Source organism: Asterias rubens, chromosome 2, assembly GCF_902459465.1.
Source record: "Asterias rubens chromosome 2, eAstRub1.3, whole genome shotgun sequence".
Taxonomy (NCBI): domain Eukaryota; kingdom Metazoa; phylum Echinodermata; class Asteroidea; order Forcipulatida; family Asteriidae; genus Asterias; species Asterias rubens.
Window position 1 is genome coordinate 7,161,373 of NC_047063.1, and position 8,604 is coordinate 7,169,976.

Consider the following 8,604-nt stretch of genomic DNA (forward strand, 5'->3'; position numbering starts at 1 on the left):
GCATTTTTTAGTGAGGGGGCACTGGGGGGCGGGCATGGCTTTTCAGTAGGGGGGGGGCAAAAGTTGTATTTTTTAACCAAGCATTTATTATTTTTTGGGACGCTATCAGGATTTGTTTTATTTATTTGTTTGTATTTATTTATTTTTTGTGGCGGGGGGGGTAATGGGAAATTTATGGGGGGAGGCGAATCATGACGTCATACATGTAAATTTGTTGTGAATTATTCGCATTAATTAATCGCTTTCATGTGAAGTATGAACCAGGCTTTACTTATTGGCTTTAGGGTTGGACCCAAAGTTATTATCTTGTGTTGTTGCATACATACATGCTGAGGCACAGGTAAACACAATAAGTTTCTCAACTTTGGGGTATAAAACTAAATTAAAATATGGATGGAGGATTATCTTCCTACTGAAATATTTTGTTGTCAAGGGAAAACTCCAAAAGTGGGCGGGGCATGAATTAGGTTGGGTTCAAAAATTCCATGGTCCAACTGCATGCATGCATACAATAATTCAATTATTTAAGAGCATCCAATGATTATTAGAGATATTAGATGTTTTTATTTGCATCTTGGATAAAGAATATTATTTGTTTGACCTACCCATACACCAATGTGTGTTAAGTACTAAATATGAAAAGAAAAAAAATAATAATCACAGGTGAACTTAGGTGGGATTCAAACCCACGACCTTTGTGTCTCTAGTGAAACGTCTTACCAGCTAGACCAGCCGCCACTAACAGGATTCAAACTGCCAGGCAATCTCGGTGGTCTAACTTGTAAGACATTACACTAGAGACACAAAGGTCAGGGGTTCAAATCCCACCCAAGTACAGCTGTGATTTTTTGTTTGTTGACTCGGGAAAGTACTGAGTATACAGTACTTAACATACATTGGTGTATGGGTAAGTCAAACGAATAATATCATTAGAGACTTTAAAATGCAGGGTCCCTGCATGATGTTATAGACGGTTTACTACATGTATGTTTCACATCTTTCTGAGCTGAGTATGCTCAAAAGATAGAGGTATGTTTCTACCTAACATGTAAATACTTGCCTTTGGTACAAAATATGATCAGGGGCTTCCCCCATGTTTGTTTTTTTTACAAACTATACTGTTGGTTCATCAAAGTGTTTTGTAATTTTTTAAAGTAATTTTCCTTCCAAATCAGACAATCGGCTGCCCCAAATACATATAAATCAATTAATTAATCAATCAGTCAAGAGCACAACGAAAAAGGAAGGAAGAACACACTTTATCAGAGGTTAAAAACATTTGAAGGGCAGGTCAAAACATTTCACAATTGCAGAAAAAAAGAAGAATATTGTTACCACAATCTATCTCAGTAATGTGTCTGGTTTCATTTAATGGATAAAGAATACCTTTTGCATTGAACACGTTCAATGCAGTTTAACAGTATTTTAGCGTTACAAAGTTTATATGTTTATTGTTAAAAGCCTAATGCTTTTTGAAAGACCTACATAGACTAATAGACCTTAATCATGGTGCTTTTACCTTGTTTTGTTTTTTGTTTTTTGATTCAAAGCAGTGTGACTAAATATAAGGCTGAAGGCTGGAAAGGCAAGTAATGTGGTACTCTTCCAGTGTTGTAAGACATTGCAGGGCATTGCAGGGAGTGTGACAACAAATTATATAGAGTGAAGAAGGTCTGTTGATATTGTTTACATTGGAATTGCCAAGTTGAAATCATTGCCAACGTTATTGAGGCTTCAGGGTTGGACCCAGAGTTGTTATCTTGTGTTGTTGCATACATTCATGCAGAGGCACAGGTAAACACAATAAGTTTCTCAACTTTGGGGTATAAAACTAAATTAAAATATGGATGGAGGATTATCTTCCTACTGAAATATTTTGTTGTCAAGGGAAAACTCCAAAAGTGGGCGGGGCATGAATTAGGTTGGCTTCAAAAATTCCATGGTCCAACTGCATGCATGCATACAATAATTCAATTATTTAAGAGCATCCAATGATTTTTAGAGATATTAGATGTTTTTATTTGCATCTTGGATAAAGAATATTATTTGTTTGACCTACCCATACACCAATGTGTGTTAAGTACTAAATATGAAAAGAAAAAAAAATAATAATCACAGGTGAACTTAGGTGGGATTCAAACCCACGACCTTTGTGTCTCTAGTGAAACGTCTTACCAGCTAGACCAGCCGCCACTAACAGGATTCAAACTGCCAGGCAATCTCGGTGGTCTAACTGGTAAGACATTACACTAGAGACACAAAGGTCAGGGGTTCGAATCCCACCCAAGTACAGCTGTGATTTTTTGTTTGTTGACTCGGGAAAGTACTGAGTATACAGTACTTAACATACATTGGTGTATGGGTAAGTCAAACGAATAATATCATTAGAGACTTTAAAATGCAGGGTCCCTGCATGATGTTATAGACGGTTTACTACATGTATGTTTCACATCTTTCTGAGCTGAGTATGCTCAAAAGATAGAGGTATGTTTCTACCTAACATGTAAATACTTGCCTTTGGTACAAAATATGATCAGGGGCTTCCCCCATGTTTGTTTTTTTTACAAACTATACTGTTGGTTCATCAAAGTGTTTTGTAATTTTTAAAGTAATTTTCCTTCCAAATCAGACAATCGGCTGCCCCAAATACATATAAATCAATTAATTAATCAATCAGTCAAGAGCACAACCGAAATGGAAGGAAGAACACACTTTATCAGAGGTTAAAAACATTTGAAGGGCAGGTCAAAACATTTCACAATTGCAGAAAAAAGAAGAATATTGTTACCACAATCTATCTCAGTAATGTGTCTGGTTTCATTTAATGGATAAAGAATACCTTTTGCACTGAACACGTTCAATGCAGTTTAACAGTATTTTAGCGTTACAAAGTTTATATGTTTATTGTTAAAAGCCTAATGCTTTTTGAAAGACCTACATAGACTAATAGACCTTAATCATGGTGCTTTTACCTTGTTTTGTTTTTTGTTTTTTGATTCAAAGCAGTGTGACTAAATATAAGGCTGAAGGCTGGAAAGGCAAGTAATGTGGTACTCTTCCAGTGTTGTAAGACATTGCAGGGCATTGCAGGGAGTGTGACAACAAATTATATAGAGTGAAGAAGGTCTGTTGATATTGTTTACATTGGAATTGCCAAGTTGAAATCATTGCCAACGTTATTGAGGCTTCAGGGTTGGACCCAGAGTTGTTATCTTGTGTTGTTGCATACATTCATGCAGAGGCACAGGTTTTCCCATCCCAACATTCAGTTTTGCTAGGGGTGTGTAAGGGACCAGGCAATTACCCATATCCTCTTAACAGAGTAATGTTATATTTTGTGAAAATCGGTTTGTTAATAAAGCAAATGTTCTCATTGTTACTGCATAAACATGTTGTTCAGACCTTTTGTTTTGTTCGTTATGTTAATAGGCCCAATTTGATGCATACTTTCTATGCATACATGTAACACATTTGAGTATGATGAAATTGATGAGTTCAAATAAACACTTTTTCTTGTAATAATTAAGTAGAACCATTGAAACAGAAAATCAGTAAATATGACGTAAATGAAATAACCTTGCAATACTTAAACTAACTGTGTGCTGGAAAAACTGAATTTTTTAAGTGCATTTAAAAAAACAAACAATTAAGTTCAATATACTTCAAAATGTAAGTTACAATAACTTAGCCGGATTACAAGTGAAAAATACTTATAAAAATTAAGTCAGTTGGGTTTTCCTCAACTTATTGAGTATATTCAACGATATGGGATATAAGTAAATCGAACAAAGAAAGTTAAATTACAATAACACATTTTTATTGCAAGTTGAAAGTACTTACAAAAATTAAAGCAATTGTGTTGCCTGAATTTGTTTGAGTAATTTCAACGGAGTTGAATATAAGTAAAATACTGTGAGAAGAATAAGTAAAATTAACTTAACTTTAATACCAAAGTTACATTAACTTAAATTAATTGCAAGTTAAGGGTACTTAATTAAATTAATTGCAACAAAATTGCCTTATTTTTTTAAAGTAAATCGAAAGAAATATTTTTTTGAGTGTACAGTCCAAACACAACCCCCGACAGATATACTGGGCTGTCACACATGTACCCGTTCCAAATGCAAAACGTGTCTGCACATTAAGCCCTCACTTAAGGTGAAGAGTCATACCACTGGCTCTTCATACAACATCAAGACCGACTCTGAATGCAGCACGTCTAATGTAGTCTATGTCATATCATGTAAGAGATGTGGGCTACAATATGTGGGAGAGACTAAGACCAAACTTAGTCTTCGCTTTGCGAATCATGTCTCTTCCATAAAGACTAAGAAACCGTACCCAGTCTCTATCCACTTCAACAGCCCCAATCATAGTGTCATTGATGTTGAACTTCTGGTGATTGAAGCTTGCAATGGTGATGACACACACCGCAAGAATAGAGAATCACACTGGATTCACCAACTCAAGACAGTCAAACCCTTTGGACTTAACATAAACACTGGTGTTAAATAACTTCTCATTACCCTCCACTTCACTTCTGCCTAAGAACTTATATGTTGTATATATTCTGTACATAAAGTATAAATTAACCTAGTTTAAAGTTGTTTTTATAAATTCATCACTGTAACTATCTGATGTAAGTAACCCCCCCCCTTTTTTCCACAGGTCCCTCATACCTATTTTTAAAATCATCATACCTTGGATCTTGCTATTCTTATTAATTGACCATTGTTAGTTGCATCATGATGCAACTTGCTCTCTAATCCTACCCTTTCATGTCTCCCTGCATTGTTGTCGAACAATACTTTTACCACTTTTATGGTCCAGTAACCCTTCCTTTCATTCTAAACATCCTTTGTCCTCGCCACTCCACTCCTATTGGTTCATAGCCACCAATATTGTTTCTGAAATAGGAACTTTGATTGGCTGTTATTTTCCTGCTTCTTTCTGGATCCTTTCCTTAATCCCTTTCCCCCTCTCTTTTCCTATAAATGGATATGTATTTGTTTGTACTTGTTTTATGCCTCTGAAGAAGGTCCGGATTGGATCGAAAGCTAAGGCCATCTACCCTATTCATATATATATATATATATATATATATCGATATCGGCCAACAGATCGATAGGAAAACGTTTTATTAAAATTATCATTATTATTAATATTATTATTATATTTCATTCAGAATGTGAACGTTTGGTTGGAACCCAATACGGACCCGCGAATGGAAGATCTTTCCCAAGAATCAAAGGTAAGTAAATAAAGCCACTAACTATTATTGTGTGTTTTCTTTTTGTTGTTGTGTTTTTTCTTTGTTGTTGTTGTTGACGTAGGTTCTACCGAACAAGTGACTTATTCTTGTTTTCATGTGTTCTTTATTGATAGGAATTGAGTCAAAAAGGTGGAGGGAAAGCAGACATGACACCTGCACGAGTAAAGGCACGACCTTCGCTTCTCTGTACACTGTGTGAAAAAACATTCTCAAGTAAATTCAATCTCCAGCGACACAGTGAACTCAAACATCGGGAAAGTACTACTAAGACAAATCCATTTGTTTGTCCCAATTGCGGGAAAAGTTGAAAAATAAACACAAGTCCAGCAGCGGTTGCAATACCTAAACCCTCAAAACACAAACCCTTTAAGTGCCCTGTTTGCGACAAAGGTTTTTTTCTAGAAAAGACAAGGTTTTTTCTAGAAAAGACAAGGTTTTTTCTAGAAAAGACAATATGATCATTCACAAGTTCAATGGTAAGGAAAAGCGTGTTGGTAGACGAGGCATACCAGTTAATGGATGTTGTCGTCAAACTAACACTGTGTATCAATTTCACAGCTGCTTTACAGCACGGTCACATCTGCGACATCAATCAACAAGATTACGATGACAACAGAGACTGCTCAATGGCTGAGCTAAACGCAAAGTCGGATGAAATATCCACGTACATTCGTAATGAAGGATTTAATTTAGTTGAAATGTGGCAATGTGAGTGGAAGTCTGAACAGTCAAACAATGTCCTTATTCGGGAGTTCTTGAAGAAGGCCAGACTACCACATCACACAAAGAAAACAATGACCCAACAAGAAGTGTTGAGGTTAATTAGAGATGGATCCCTCTTTGGGCTTGTCGAGTGTGACATTCATGTCCCACCCGCACTGTTGGAGCATTTTGAAGAAATGCCTCCAATATTCAAGAACACCGATATCAAGTAAAGATGATATTGGTGAACACATGAAAACCTATGCAGAAAACGAAGGGTTGATGAAAAAACCTAGAAGAGTCTCATTGGTAGCATGTTTGGAAAGAAAATTTTGCTACTTTCTAGTTAAATTTATAGACCCCTCCGACTTCCAGATGTGTGAGATGGATACAGATTCCGCCTATCTCGCCATCTCAGGAAAAACTCTAGATGAAGAAATTAGACCCGAAAAAAGACAAGCGTTCGAACAAGACGGTATAGTAGCCCTTTGCAGCAAAACCTACTATTGCTTTGGAGCCAAAGGCAAAAATAGTTGTAAGGGTTTTAGATGTATTAAAGTCAAAGAAAGCGGGTGTTGGAGTAAATCGGGGTTTTCGAATGAGGGAAGATGGAATGTTCACGTATAAACAAACGAAGACTGCTAAATGCTGGGACAGAGCTGTCGGAAAAAGATGCGACCTATTTCAGATCATACATGATTTTGGCACTAACCCTGTCCAACGCGGGTAGGGCAGGAGTAGTTGCCAACATGGAGTTACAAGAGTTTGAGGCAGCAAGGGCCCAAAGTAATCGGTGGGTGACTGTTGTAAGTACATTTCTATTATTATTATTATGTAGTTGAACACATGTGAAAAGATATGTTATCTGGTTGTTATTGTTTCTTGTTTTGTTTTCTTTTCTTGTCATAGTTAAGGTTGTAAAGATTTGATACCTGGCATATAGTTACACCATGTGAAAAAAAGAAAACAATGCCTAATTGCTACATATAATGAGCTCTTAACATGACATGAAGCTTTAATGTACATGTAATGTTGTACAAATCTAATGTTACTTAAAAATTCAAGTGTCTTTCTATTAAGATGTTTTTAAGTTTATACTTCGGCAGGACATCAAATTTTTTACACACGTGCAAGCATAGACAATTTGTGACCTGCTCTTTTTTTGTTAAAGGACCGCGGCAGATCCACCTCAGTTGCAGCTCCAAGAATAAAGGGGCAGTCCAAAGTAAGTGATTTTGTGCTAAATGGTGTTAGAAGCTTTGCATGGTGTGGATAATAAGAGTAACTATATAAATTTGTGTTTACGTGCATTTACTGTCTGGGGTATTTATTCAAATTAATTTTTATGATTTGTATAAATAGGGTGACCTTGAAGTCGTAGACCTGGTGGCGATATACCTTAAGCAGAAACAAGGAAAACCATTTATTGCCATCGTTCGAAGGATGGATAACCCAACAGAAATTCAGTGGATGGAAGGGAACTACAACAGTGCCTGGTGTCCATCTGTTTCAGACATCAATGAGCCCTATCTAGATTATTGTCACCTTCAACACATGGTTCTACTCCGTTTTAAACTTGATAGCAGAAGAAAATTAAGCAAAGAAACAACTTAATTATGTTGTCTCCATGCAATAGCTTGTTCAAACAGCAAAAGTAGTTTAAGATTAACATGTGAGAAGAATGTACATTTTCAGAGTTTTCTTGGCCACAAATTAAAATTCTTTGAATGGAGCTTTCATGTATGTTGTAATATTTTGTATACAACTGGAATGTAACTGGATTATAGGTTCCTCTGATTTTGTAACAATGTTTCGAAGTTAAAAACCCTGGACACTATGGTAATTAATCCAAATATTGTTAGCATAAAAAAGCTCACTAAAATATTTGAATTCATCAAGGAACTTTTGCAACAAGGGTCAATTATTCTCTCATAACTTTGTCAGTTAATATTTTATGCAGAATTGAGAATAGTGGTCTTTGAAAATTAAAAAGGGTGTCCAGTGCCTTTAACGAAAATGATAGTTGGAAAATAAAAATAACTTCAGTGAATTTCAGTGATATTAAGTTGTATTTTCTCATAATTAGGACTTTCAATTGTATTACTTTCCTGTACACATATGATTATCAGGCCTCCAGCTGCCTAACTGACTCTGCTGGGAAACAACTTACAACTACCCTTGCATGAAAGAACATGTCTTGGAAGGAATCTGAAATATTTATTATTTATTTATTTATTTATTTTTTATTTTTTATTACACTAGCAAGACATTACAACTTAATTTATGCTGGGGATAGACTTGATTTTGTTCATGCAATAAAGTCACGTGAGCTGGATGAAGGTCTGTGAAGGTCACGTGAGCTGGATGAAGGTCTGTGGAACAGAATAAGAAGAAATAAGAAGGAGCTTTTGACACTATCAGTCAGCCTATTTTATTATCACGCTTGGAGAAAAGATATGGGATAGGCGGAAATGCACTGAAACTACTCACTTCTTACCTTAAAAACAGAAGTCACTCTGTAGTTATTGGAAGCTCTAAATCTCATATTTATTCATCCACCCATGGTGTCCCTCAGGGCTCTGTCTTAGGCCCTTTGGCATTCACTTTGTATTCAGCACCACTGCAGGACA